Source organism: Lacerta agilis, chromosome 1, assembly GCF_009819535.1.
Source record: "Lacerta agilis isolate rLacAgi1 chromosome 1, rLacAgi1.pri, whole genome shotgun sequence".
Lineage (NCBI taxonomy): Eukaryota > Metazoa > Chordata > Lepidosauria > Squamata > Lacertidae > Lacerta > Lacerta agilis.
In genome coordinates this window covers 110,037,695-110,050,925 of record NC_046312.1, presented here as the reverse complement: position 1 = coordinate 110,050,925, position 13,231 = coordinate 110,037,695, and positions in this window count along the sequence as shown.

Sequence of the window (13,231 nt, the reverse complement as noted above, 5' to 3'; positions counted from 1 at the left end):
GCTGACGCCATTGCGGGTGGTCGTGGGCTGCTTCGGCTGCGAAGCACCCAGTCCATCCCGGGGGTTAGGAGCCCTGCTACCGCAAAGCGGGGCTCCGGTTGGGGTGCGGGAAGAGCGTCCCGCACCCTGGGCTCCCCGGCTGTGCCCGTTGTGGCTCCGAACCCTTCCCCCGCTCCCCCTGTAAAGGGGGAGTGGGGGTGAAGGGACGACGGAGCCGGGCTATAGGGGACATGCCCCAACCGGGATGTAAATGCGGCGACAAAGCCTGTGATGAGCGTCTAAGTTCTACCTGTCCTTAATGAGCTGTTAAGAACCCAGAGGCGGTGAGTAATTGATTGACTCTTTGTATTCCTGGAACGATCTGGGGGAAAGAAGAAAGGCAGCCCGCCTCCATCCCTTCGGGAGATGAAAGGAATTAACTCTTTAAGTGACTGCTGCTACAACAATCGATAGAAAGTATCTGGAATTTTAAAACTGAGACTGCTGAGATTTCCCTTCGGGGGTTAACTGGGGAAAAAATATCTCCATTTGAAGTTTTGGTCTTTATACTCCGGCATCGGAGAAATGGCGACGACTTGGACTTTCGTGGGAAAAAACTGAAACAAAGAAAGGAAGAGACAGGAACTGAAACTTGATACTCACCCTCCCTCCTAAAATGCTGGACTTTGCGCTTGCACTGGTATCGAGCTCTGGTTTGGAGGATGAGGAAATGCTTACTGTCTTGCAACTGGAACTGCTTAATCGAAAACTACAAATTTTGAGTGGAATTATAAATGGAAAGAACTTACTTTCCACAGAAGAGGCTTTTCAAAAGCTTTACACAATGGAAACAAACTTTGGCAAAGAGCTGGGAGGGGCGCTTGAAGGATGGTTTGAGATGGCTGGGCAACTCCGAAAGGAAGGGGGGCCAGTTTCTGGGGGTGGCAGCCCTGGAACGGGAAGGTTTACGATATCCAGACTCCGAGGTGGCAGCTCGGGGGCGGGGGACATGGAATTAAGATTTCTACAAGAAGAAGAAGAAGAAGAAAAAGAAACGGAGAAACCCAGAATGGAGGGGAGGAACACCCTGAGGCTCGATGCGGGGTTTGTTGTGGATGCAGCCTGGACCTGTGGACACTTAGAGGAAGACAATTGGAGATTTGGTTCTGGTGAAAGACAGAAAAAGACAATGGACAGAGGGGGAGTGGGTTGAAATATTAAATGTACAATCCAAATGGTCTGCCATGGTATCCGAAATCGGAGTGTGAAGTCTGTTAATTACAAGTTTATTTTAAATAAGTAAGGAGATATTGAATCTTAAGTCAAAAGCAGCATGATAAAGGATAGAAGAAATAAGTTTAGCTATAAGAATACTTGGTTAAGATCTAGGTTATAATGCAAAGATTAAGACAATTGTGTTTTTTCTTTTTAAGTAAAGTTAATTTTTTTACAGAGATAAGTTGTTAAGGAAATAGTATATTGATTTAAAACCGAAGGTGCATAGGCGGGGGAAGTCAAAAGTCAAGATTCAGAACTAGAAATTTTTTTTTTTGCAAGGTATATAGATAAGAAGAAGAATCCTGACATTATGTGTATTTGTATTTGTTTTTGTATTTGTAGGTGTGGGGTTGGGTTTGTGTTGTATTATGAAAATGCTAATAAATTCTGTTTAAAAAATAATAATTAAAAAAAAAAACTTGGATCTTGGTATCCAGGGATCCTTTTCCTTTTTATATTATTTTCTGCCAACACGGCCCAAGGATGGGGTTTGGAATGTTCTTTTTATATGTTTATGCATTTCCAGTGCTGAGATGCTTTCTTTGTTCCATGTACGTTGGGTTCTGATCCACCCACCAAATCACCCTCAATGTCAGGGTGGTTGTTGTTTTTCTCTCCTCCTCCTTGTCAAGTAGGTGGCAGCTTCCTCAGCACAGCAGAGCACTGTGTGAGTTGTTCTTCAGGGAACTGTTGAAAATACTGGCAGAATATTTACTACAGTGTTATGGAAAGAAGCCCAGAGGGAATGTGACACTGGGGGAGCCATATTCCAACCAGATCAGCTTTTAATGTATGTTCCAATAGACATGCTCAAGACCTTATTCATTTTCACTGAATAAATATACTCTTAGACTGGCCAAGAGGCTATGCTCATAGAATACAGGTTAACTTCATGGTATAAAAACTTGAACTGAGTCACACTTCACTTGTGTTTAAGAGTGGTTTCACTGAAGAACAGTCTTTTAACCTCATGCGGCCAAAGAAAATCTATAAATTGTGTTTTGTTTCATTATTTATTTTAAATCCCCTCAAACTCTCTCCTGTCCATTTTATAGATTTTCCACTTCATTAAGTCTATGTTCTATTAAACTGTACTCTCAGGCACTGTTATATTATTATAAGCCAATGCTACAGTTGCCAGACATATTGAAATATGGAGCTACCAATGGAAACTAGTCTTCATTCATGATTTACCTACCAGTAGTGCTACCAATATGCTGTCAGCCGAGACATCACTGATTTTTAACCTCAAAGGGGTTGTGGAAATTAACTCTTCTCATCCCTTCTTATGTTCTAGAGAACTTTCAGCAGAAACTAAAATACTGTAAACTTTTAAACATTGGGAAAATAACTGAACACAATGAGGCTTATTTACAAATATATACACACACAGGAATGTGCCGTAATATGCATTGATCTAATGCATGTTAATTCAATTGAATTCAGTAGAAATTACTTAATAGCAGATGTGTATCAGACTGGGCTGCATTCTACACATGATATAGATATAGATATAGATAGATATAGATATAGATATAGATATAGATATAGAAGGAGGGGTTTTTTCTCTTCAGTGTTCCATATAATTTCAATTTTTCTGTGAAAAACTGAAGAAAATCCACACACTTTTTTGTGCGGATTTTCACTTTTTGAAATATGGCACGAACCAGTTGCACTCCCCTAAATCCGCCTGATAGTGGTACTCCCAAAGCCAAGGAAATATTACGTAGGAACTTTGAACTTTTACTAACGAACAGGTGGGAATATGATACAAATTATACCTGCCTTCAAATTAGCACCATGACATTGTTTCTAAATTTAATGGGTAGAGAACACAAAAAACAGTCTACGTGAGTCACTTCAGACAAAAGACTGGTGACGGCGAGAAATGTTTCCTGTGTCTTCAGGAAAACTCAAAAGTCCACCGCTTCATATGGATTGAAGAGAGAGAGAGAGAGAGAGAGAGAGAGAGAGAGAGAGAGAGAAACAGATCAGATAATGGGATCCCCATGAGGCTGGGTCTGTTGCACAGAGAGGACACATCTACATAGAGGGAAGAGACGCAGAACCAATTAGCAAACAAATAGCATCAACAAAACCAGCATGCAGTGGTAGCTGTGGAAGTAGATGGCAGATCTTGTTGGGGCTTTCCTTACTCTTTGCTTCACCCCTCCTTCCTTCCTTCCTTCCTTCCTTCCTTCCTTCCTTCCTTCCTCTGTCACCATTGGTGATAATTTGTGTTTTGGTTCATGGCACAGCTTAGACCTTACGTGTACCACGAGTTCAAAACAAAAGAGGTCCATGGCAACCAGCAGTACAAGCAAGATGGTGCCAGTGGCCGAGAAGAGCAGCTGTAGGCAGGGAAGGAGTGGCAGGAGGAAGGAGAGGAACCGCAAGCTGGGGTTTTACATCACTTCCTCATACCAGGGTTAGATTCTCTCTCTAGAGTAGAGAGTGCAACCCAGTCAGATGGGTGGGGTACAAATAAATTATTGTTATTGTTGTTGTTGTTGTTGTTGTTGTTGTTGTTGTTGTTGTTATTATTAATGTTTAAGGATTCCAATTATTTATTCTCCTGCTATTTTTTAACCGACAAATGAATGTTGAGGTCTAGAAAAGTAGAGGGGAGTGTTTTTCATTTTTTACCCCCTGACTCTATCTGCTAATACAGCAGTAAAAAGATATCCCAGATGGTAGGTTATAAGCTAAGGTGACGCTTCATCATGAATAGATCTGGCCTAGCATTATATTCCAAAACATTTGACAATATTCAAACAGAAAAGACCATCTCAGACCTCTCCTGGAATCTAATGGGGGGTGGGCACACAAATCAGTCACACATACAAACTCTCAATTTCTCTCACACACCCCATTGCTCCCTCTTATAGCAAACTCAGGCAGCGTCAACCGAAATGGAACCAAAATGGGGCCATTAAAAAACAAGAAGGTATCAGTGTGCTCAAGAGAATATTGTAGAGATTTGCAGAAATTACATATAACTACGGTGACGAACAAAACAAGAGCTATTCGAGTACATTTTTAAAATAAAAAAAATGTTTCAACTTCCTCCTTCTTCATTTGTTCCTCTATGGTAAAAGTAAAGGTAAAGGACCCTGGGGTGGTTAAGTCCAGTCAAAGGCGACTATAGGGTTGCAGCACTCATCTAGCTTTCAGGCTGAGGGAGCTGGCGTTTGTCCACAGACAGCTTTCCAGATCATGTGGCCAGCATGACTAAACTGCTTCTGGCTTACATGGGGAAGGGGGTTGAAGGTATGCAGGTCCATTACACTTTTGGAGGTTCAGTGGCGCAGACCCTCCAACATTTCTCCAACAAAAACAGGGATGTCCTCTTTAATTAATAACAACAACAAGTTTATTATTTATACCCCGCTCTGGGTGGCTTCAAATATATATATAATGCCATTTTCCTACCAGCTCTTCTCCTATACAAGTCAATGGAGAGAGAGAGAGAGAGAGAGAGAGAGAGAGAGAGAGAGAGAGAGAGAGAGAGATCTCCCAGAGAGACAAAGCTATATCTCCAGAAATCCTTGGGCAGGGAAGAAGCTGAAACCCATCAATTATCCTGGGGTTATCCTTGGGATAATTGCCTCAGGCCAGTCTTTCTTGGGGTTCCATGCTTCTTCCCCGACATCTCCACACCCCCAGTGAATCATCTTGTACCCACCCCAAAATGGTAAGGTCTGACTGCAGCTGTCACTCGGATAGCCTCTGTCTCACCCTCAGGAGCTCTCTGCACATACCAATGTATCCATGTAGAGCCCCTCCATACGGAATCCTGCTTGGGCCTGCATTCCCCTTGTGTGGAGGTTCTGTATATGCATACATTGGTACACATGTACAACCCCTTCTGTGAGCTCCAAAGGTGAGAGTGGTGGGAGGGTGTGGCCAGACCACATGGCCTCCCACAACCCTCCTCCCACTTATTTTTTCCAGGACTAGGGAGTTGCCACAATCCTTTTATTTTTGCTGGTGTCCAATTTTACTTTTCCTTCTCTTGGCATATCCTAAGGTTACCAGACGTCCCTGTTTCCTGGGGACAGTCCCCGGATTTACAAATCGGTCCCCTGACAAAATCCATTGAGGTTGAAAAGTGTCACCCAGATTCATTGGGAGAAAAAATCTGGTAACCTTAGGCCATAGCCCACTCTATGCACTTTAAAGACCAGGGCAGAAAGTTGTAGCTTTTGGCCACATTCAGCACATTTTCAGGAAAGAGCAGATATTTTTAATGCAGCACAATAGTTTGTTCTTTATCTGAATGCTTTTCCATTTGCTTTTCCAAAATGCATATCTGAGTAGGGTTTTTCCCCCCCTGAAGCTTATAAGAGCTTGTTTGAAAGATTAAAGTACCATTCATACAAAATTCTCTGCTTCCCATCTCAGTTCAAATACTTGTTTTATATTGTATTTCTTCACAGCTCCCTTGCACTTTGGCATTGCACACCAAAGAGAAAATATCTTTTTTCATTTCTTTAGCCAGAAGCACTAATGAGCTGCTCTATTAAAATATGTATTTTATTATGTTTCCCATTTTAAAAAAGGCTTGAAAATTATAAAAGATACTGGTGTTAATCTTGGACTCAACCTCTGATAGAAACCTGATCTTCCTGTTTGTTATTTTTAATTGAATTCATGGATGAGAGACAAAGATTCCCTCTAATCTCTTTTTATACCTAACATGCCATGTTCAACATAAAGTGAGAGGGGCTTTAGCAGTGTTTATCCATCGATTTTTAAGATTCTCGTATCCCCTTTAAAACGTCTGCCAGACTTTACTCTCCCCCAGCCCGCAAATAAGAGTTTTACTACATTTTCCTAACAAATAAGGAAATCTTGGGGCCGAGCCAAAGGGATAGAATAGCAAGCCATATATGGGCAAGTCAAGCAACAGAGGTGTTCCTTCCATTAATCCAAAATCATATGTGCGTGTTAGGCTACCATCAGAGCAACAAGATAGGGAAGTGTATTACAGTGGTACCTCAGGTTACATATGCTTCAGGTTACATACTCCGCTAACCCAGAAATAATGCTTCCGGTTAAGAACTTTGCTTCAGGATAAGAACAGAAATCGTGCTCTGGCGGCACAGCAGGGGGCCCCGTTAGCTAAAGTGGTGCTTCAGGTTAAGAACAGTTTCAGGTTAAGAATGGACCTCCAGAACGAATTAAGTTCTTAACCCAAGGTACCACTGTACGTAATTCCCATTCATAGCATGACTTTCCATCACTATCTCTTACTAACACTGCCACACTGGCACACAAAAGTGTTCTTTAATTCAACTGCTCATTCATTCATTCATTCTTCTTTCATTCATTCCGTAACATTTATATTCCATCCTTTGTCCATCACGAAGCCTGAGCCGCCACCTGCCAGGCACAAGGGTTCCAGTGCTCCATCTTGACAATAATCAGACCCAGAGTTGCTTAGCTTCACATGAACATTGCTGCATTGTGTTCCTTCTTTGACCATGCCCTTTGCAGGGCTCTTGGGGCCCAGGGAAATGTTTGGAAATCAGGTGTGGGCACCACAAAAAACGCCTATCTCACAGAAGAAAAATAAGCAGTGCTCCGATCCTGCACACGTCCCAAAAAAAGAGAGGCAAAACATCCACACTACAAAAGCAAATAAAGCGCAGACAATAAAAGTAGGCAACGCCAACAAAGAAACAGGCATTCCCTACCCAACCAACCCTACTGCCCGAAATTGGGAATGACTGAGGGCCTTGACGTGTCCCAGTGGGGTGTTTGAGGCCCATGTGTACCATGTTGGGAAACCCAATACTATAGAGTCTTTAATAAGAGTCCTATTAAACACACACACACACACACACACACACACCAAGGTCAACTGATCACAGAATGTTAGGAAGTGCTAAGATAATTGGTGGAGGAGATAGAAACCGGAGGACTGATGAGGGTGGACAGAAAGGCATTTTTTAAAAAGCAGGCATAAGATTTAAAAGCTAAGGAATCACGGAGGTGAACAGCAGTAGCATCACGCCTCAGATCACTTGTTGGGTGTGAAGAGGAGGGTGTATATGACTAGTTCTGCTGCAATCCCAAGTTCATGTGAGTCATAAGAAGAGTCCAGCACACTTGTTTTGGCATCTTTATCCAGTGCTCAAAAGAGCCTTCTCCTAGGTCACTCCAAGTGGTTCGGACTGCAAGGGAATTACTTCATAGGGAGATAAATAGAGCCATCCGACTCCACCCAAGAATTTGGAGTAATAAGAATGGAGGAGAAAATGTTAATAAGTAAGAGAAAGGTGTGTGTGTGTGTGTGTGTGTGTGTGTGTGTGTGTGTGTGTGTGCGTTCCTATGCTTTTAGTAAATTAGCATGTCAGAGAGAAGCATCACACTAAACCTTACTTCCTGATACGCATGGCATCCCCCCTCCACTCAAAATTATGAAAACTTCCCAATGGCAATCTGAAATGGTGCAGCCCAGAATTCCACCACCTGGGATTGTCATCTCATTCTGTTTAAACCAGAAGCGGTTTAGTTATGCTGACCACATGACCTGGAAAAGCTGCCTGTGGACAAATGCCGGCTCCCTCGGCCTGAAAGCGGAGGTAAGTGCTGCACCCCATAGTTGAATTTGACTGGACTTAACCATCCAGGGGTCCTTTACCTTTACCTTAAAGCAGATTCCATATTTTACATCACATTCTACAGCATCCTTTTCATCAGTAGAGGCTGGTCCATCAGGGCAAATGGGGCTTTTGCTGCCGCCGCCGCCGCCACCACCACTGCTGCTTTGCCGATCACTCGTAGCTGAGTAAGGTTGTCTTCCATGAACAAGATCTTAACAGTGAGTCTGTAAGGGACTGTGGAGGCCAATTCTGGATCCATGCATCCTTCCACAGTGGGGTCCCACCAACCTCAGTCATCATTCCTATAAGCCCATTTGCCTTCTTACTCACATCCAGTCCAGGCTGTGGTCTGCCTATAGATCCCGGCAGGAAAGAGGATGGGGAGCAAGCTCAACTTAGTTGGCTCTATCATTGCCTCTGGCGCCACCTAATGTTGACCTCCTTGCTTTCCACCCTCTCTCCCACCATCCTGATGGCCACTAGCCACCACTGCCTTTGGCAGTCTCTGCAGCACAGCTCCTCCACAACTCATGGTGGCTTCATTAGAAACCCTGGTGCACATGACTAGGCCACAGACCATAGTTTCATGTGATGCCAGCTTGATCCCTTCCTGAAACTAAGGAAAAACTGGCCTGGAGAAGAGCTGCAAAACGGATTCCTTCCATATCAGAGTAAGTGCCCTTAAATATTAGCAATATAGAATCATATTGACAAGAAGGCTAATTCATTGATCTGTCCCCTGTTCATGGATTAAATTCATGGTTGAAGAAAGAGTTTCGAAGACACGGCTGCAACGAGAGGCATCCAAAAAAACAAGAACGAAGTTTCAAAGATCAAAACGGGTGACTGTACAGGAACTCGTAAGAGATGTTACATTTTGTGAGCCATGTCTAAATTGAGGGTTTGGGGAACGCAGCACCATTTGCAATGCTTCTGATTAATCCTGTTGGAAGAGATGTGTGAGTGTGATTAATAGGTAAGGGACCGTGTAACCAGGGCATCTAGATTCCTCAGCTAAAAATATCCACACGTTGACGTCATACTGCTATTTGGAAGGAAGCCTGAGCCGCCACCTGCCAGGCACATGTTCTGAGACCACTGGTTATTTCAGCAGGTTACAAAGGAATGAATTCTAGCTTCATCAACACCCAACCTCTAAACAGGTGACTGACGCCATTAAAAGAACTAAATGTGTTGAATACCCGTTCAAGGATATACACTGACCTAGCTAGATTACATACAGACCTGGACACTCAATGCTGGTAATCCCGCCCCCCCCTCCCCCAATGGTATGCAGTATTTGGGAATGCAAAAGGTAACGGTAAAGGACCCCTGGATGGTTAAGTCCAGTCCAAGGCAACTATGGGGTGCGGCGCTCATCTCACTTTTCAGACCGAGGGAGCCGGCGTTTGTCCACAGACAGCTTTCCAGGTTATGTGGCCACCATGAATAAACTGTGGACTGTAGAGGGTTCCTAATTCTAAGACCCTTAGGTATAATGTCCAGGTTATTGCATTTAGTCAGAAAGGAGATATCAGTCTGTACCTGTGCAAGTTTCTTTGTGAGATTGATGGACTTCCATTTCATGCAGCTCAATGTGGTGCCTTCCATGATTCTAGATTCAGGTAGGTAGCCATGTTGGTCTGACGCAGTCGAAATAAATTAAAAAATTAAAAAATTGTCCAGTAGCACCATTTACCACTCTCAACTGGAGGTACTGAAAAAACATGTAAAATATATAGTGAGACTTGTGCCTCATATATTCTATCCTGCTGAAAATGGAAGCAAGCTGTAACTCTTATCAGCTCCACAATTTCTGCCAGCCTGTTTATAAAGATGAAGTGTTAGAATTTTGATCATCCATGCCAGAGAGAGAGAGAGAGAGAGAGAACTTTAAAAAAAGCATAGTCCTTCAAGGTAGAAAAAAGTCCTGTGTTTATTTGACTCCTGTGTGAATTTCTGTTGCCAGAAAACTCATTAAAAAGATCCACAAACAAAGCCGATGACAGAACTTAGAATAGCTCACGGAGCTTTTCGATCTGCATGCCCGTATCTCTTGCCTGCAATCTGTACCTCTTTAACACCCCAATTCTATAGACAGCCATAGCTGCGGCTGACTTGCTCGTGCTAGCTTAGCAAAAGCAGCACTCTATACTTGTCAAGTCCATCTGCCATGCCTCCTGTCATTTGCAATTCCCCATTATCAAAATTATTGCCAGTGTTATTGTGGGTGCGATTCACATCCTGTTGGAAACAGCAGTCCCGTGGATTCAACAAGGTTGTTTGCGATGGGAGGTCTTGTGCCAGTAGAGCTAGCCCAGTTGAAACCGTATACCCTCAGTGGATGCTAGTCCATTAATGCAAGTGGGACACTGTTCCACCAACCCCAGTTTGTCTGGGGTGGGGGGCACTGGCTGTCACCTCCCTCCTGGTTACTCTCAGCATTGTCCTTGTAGAACTCCGCAGGGAGAAGAATGGGGACAAACCTAGAATTAATTGGCTCTGCCTAGCATTGGCTGTGGTTGTGCCTGCCTTTTGCTCTGGGTCCATCTACTGCTGGCCTCATGCTTTATGCTTCTTCAGTCCCAATGGGAACCACTGGATACCATCTAGGACCCTCTGCCATAACTGTTTCACATAACTTCACTGTGCTGCAGCTAGCAGTGCACAAGAGCACAGTGTGACAAAATATTAATGGCAATATGTGTGGGTACAGAATCTCAGCCTGACTCGTTTTTTAAAAAAGAAAATTATATGGGAAAGGTATTGTTTAGGGCCAGCCCAAGCCATTTTGCTGCCTGAGGCGAAGGACGAAGCGGTGTTCTCCCCTTTTCACATTGTTGTTCAGTCGTTCAGTCGTGTCCGACTCTTCGTGACCCCATGGACCAGAGCACGCCAGGCACCCCTATCCTCCACTGCCTCCCGCAGTTTGGCCAAACACATGCTAGTTGCTTCGAGAACACTGTCCAACCATCTCATCCTCTGTCATCCCCTTCTCCTTGTGCCCTCCATCTTTCCCAACATCAGGGTCTTTTCCAGGGAGTCTTCTCATCTCATGAGGTGGCCAAAGTACTGGAGCCTCAACTTCAGGATCTGTCCTTCCAGTGAGCACTCAGGGCTGATTTCTTTAAGGATGGATAAGTTTGATCTTTTTGCAGTCCATGGGACTCTCAAGAGTCTCCTCCAGCACCATAATTCAAAAGCATCAATTCTTCGGCGATCAGTCTTCTTTATGGTCCAGCTCTCACTTCCATACATTACTACTGGGAAAACCATAGCTTTAACTATACGGACCTTTGTCGGCAAGGTGATGTCTCTGCCTTTTCACATACAGAAGCTGATTAGATTGGTTGTCAAATGGCAGCGGTGGCAGCCACCAGTTATGATCTTCCACTGCATTTGAGGGCAGCAGGCTAGGTATGGGGGTGCAGGACTGACTGCATAGCTCACCCGGTTCTGCCTTCCAGCAGAAGGAATATCCCCTCCCTCCAGCATTTACCACCTGAGGTGGTTCCTTCACTCTGCCTAATGGTAGGGCCAGCCCTGCAGAGCATCCCATCTAAACTCCATGCCAATCAGTGACAGCATTTTGTCTAGCTTTTAACACTTGTATCTTGTGAAAGTCTGTCATGCAAAAAGTTTTCATAGAATTTCTGACCAACTTTGACGTAATCATCATATGCATAATATATATTACAAATTCCACTAGTATTATCACATACATTCGTGCCTTGGTTGTTGAACGGAATCTGTTCCGGAAGTCTGTTTGACTTCCGAAAACGCTTGACAATCAAGGCGCAGCTTCCAATTGGCTGCAGGAGCTTCCTGCACTCATTTGGAAGCTGCGTAAGCCGCGTCAGATGTTTGGCTTCCAAAGAACGTTCCAAAGAACATTCGCAAACCGGAACACTCACTTCCATTCGGGAGCCAAAACGTTCAAGTCGCAAGGCGTTCGGGATCCAAGGTACGACTGTATTACTTACCTTAAATCTTCACCTTAGTTAAAACCTTGTGTTGAAGCAATATATTACAAATACACTGATGAAAACGCTCAGTAATTAAAAGCACTTGGCCACTGTTAACAAACTTTTTCCTGTTGATGAAGTTGTTTTCCCCACGTTTTCTCCAGCTGGGTTCATATACCATGCAGACAGGAACTAAGTGTTCTAATCAGATCTCTTTCCTCTTCCTGAGATATTTGTATATTAATTGCAATTCCCTGTGGAATGCAGAAATTCAAATGAGTGCTGTGGATTGGCTATGACTAAAGGTTTAATTAAGTCTTTTGATACCATGGGGGAAATGCTTGGGACTGGGCCTGCGTCACGCCTGATTCCTGTCGTCAGTCTTCTCAGTTTGCCAAGTAGCATGTCACAACCAAAGGCAATGGTACTTAGGTGTCTTCACGTTATTAAGGGACCCAATTATGTGTCATTCATCCTCACTGCGCATGAGAGTGTTGGGATCAGAAATGGGCCATGATTTGAAGCAATTTAAAAGCATGTTTGGAAAAAAGGAAAGTACCACCATGGCAGCAAACAAGGAACACACAACTTGTATGTCTGCCACTGATAATGAGCTTAGAAATGCATTTGTTGTTTTCTAGTGCCTGATTTGTATTTCCCTTGAAATATTATTATTATTAAATCTAAGAATCATATCCCGTGGGGCATCCCAAATATGATAAAAAGACATAAAACAGATACATGTATAAAAGCAGTTAAAGCAATTTATAAATGCAATTGCACATAGAGCTCTCCAGGCTGGTGTTTTGTTGCAGGTGCATTCTGTGACATATTCTTAGCACCATTGTAAGTGTGCTAATGGTAGATTGATTCTGCTTCAGTTTGCTCTGCGATGTTTTGCGTGTTCATAACCTCACGCCAAATAAATTCAGACATGACTCAAAATTTGTTTGGTTTTTGGCAGAATTTAGGCCACAACTTTATTTATTACAGCAAGTGATTGGTTGCATAGGCTATGGTTCAACTAGCTCCCTGCTCCGCAGGTAGCGCTGACCCAGGGTTCCAGCATAGGTCAGCTAAGGGTGAACACCTCGATAGCGGAAAGCTGGGGACTTGCTCTATCACCCACCCAAATGTCCCCCTGGACTCAGGCACGGGCACAACCCCCTCTCAGGGGTTGACCAAACCATCGAGTCCCTGGATTCCTTTAACGGAATACCCTTCACATAGGGATGGCGAGAGCCCTGTATATGGAAGCTTTTTAAATGTTTAATGTTTTATCGTGTTTTTATATATGTTGGAACCCACCCAGAGTGGCTGGGGCAATCCAGTCAAATGCGCAGGGTATAAATAATAAATTTTTTATTATTATTAGGGAATGTGACAGCCGCATTTTCA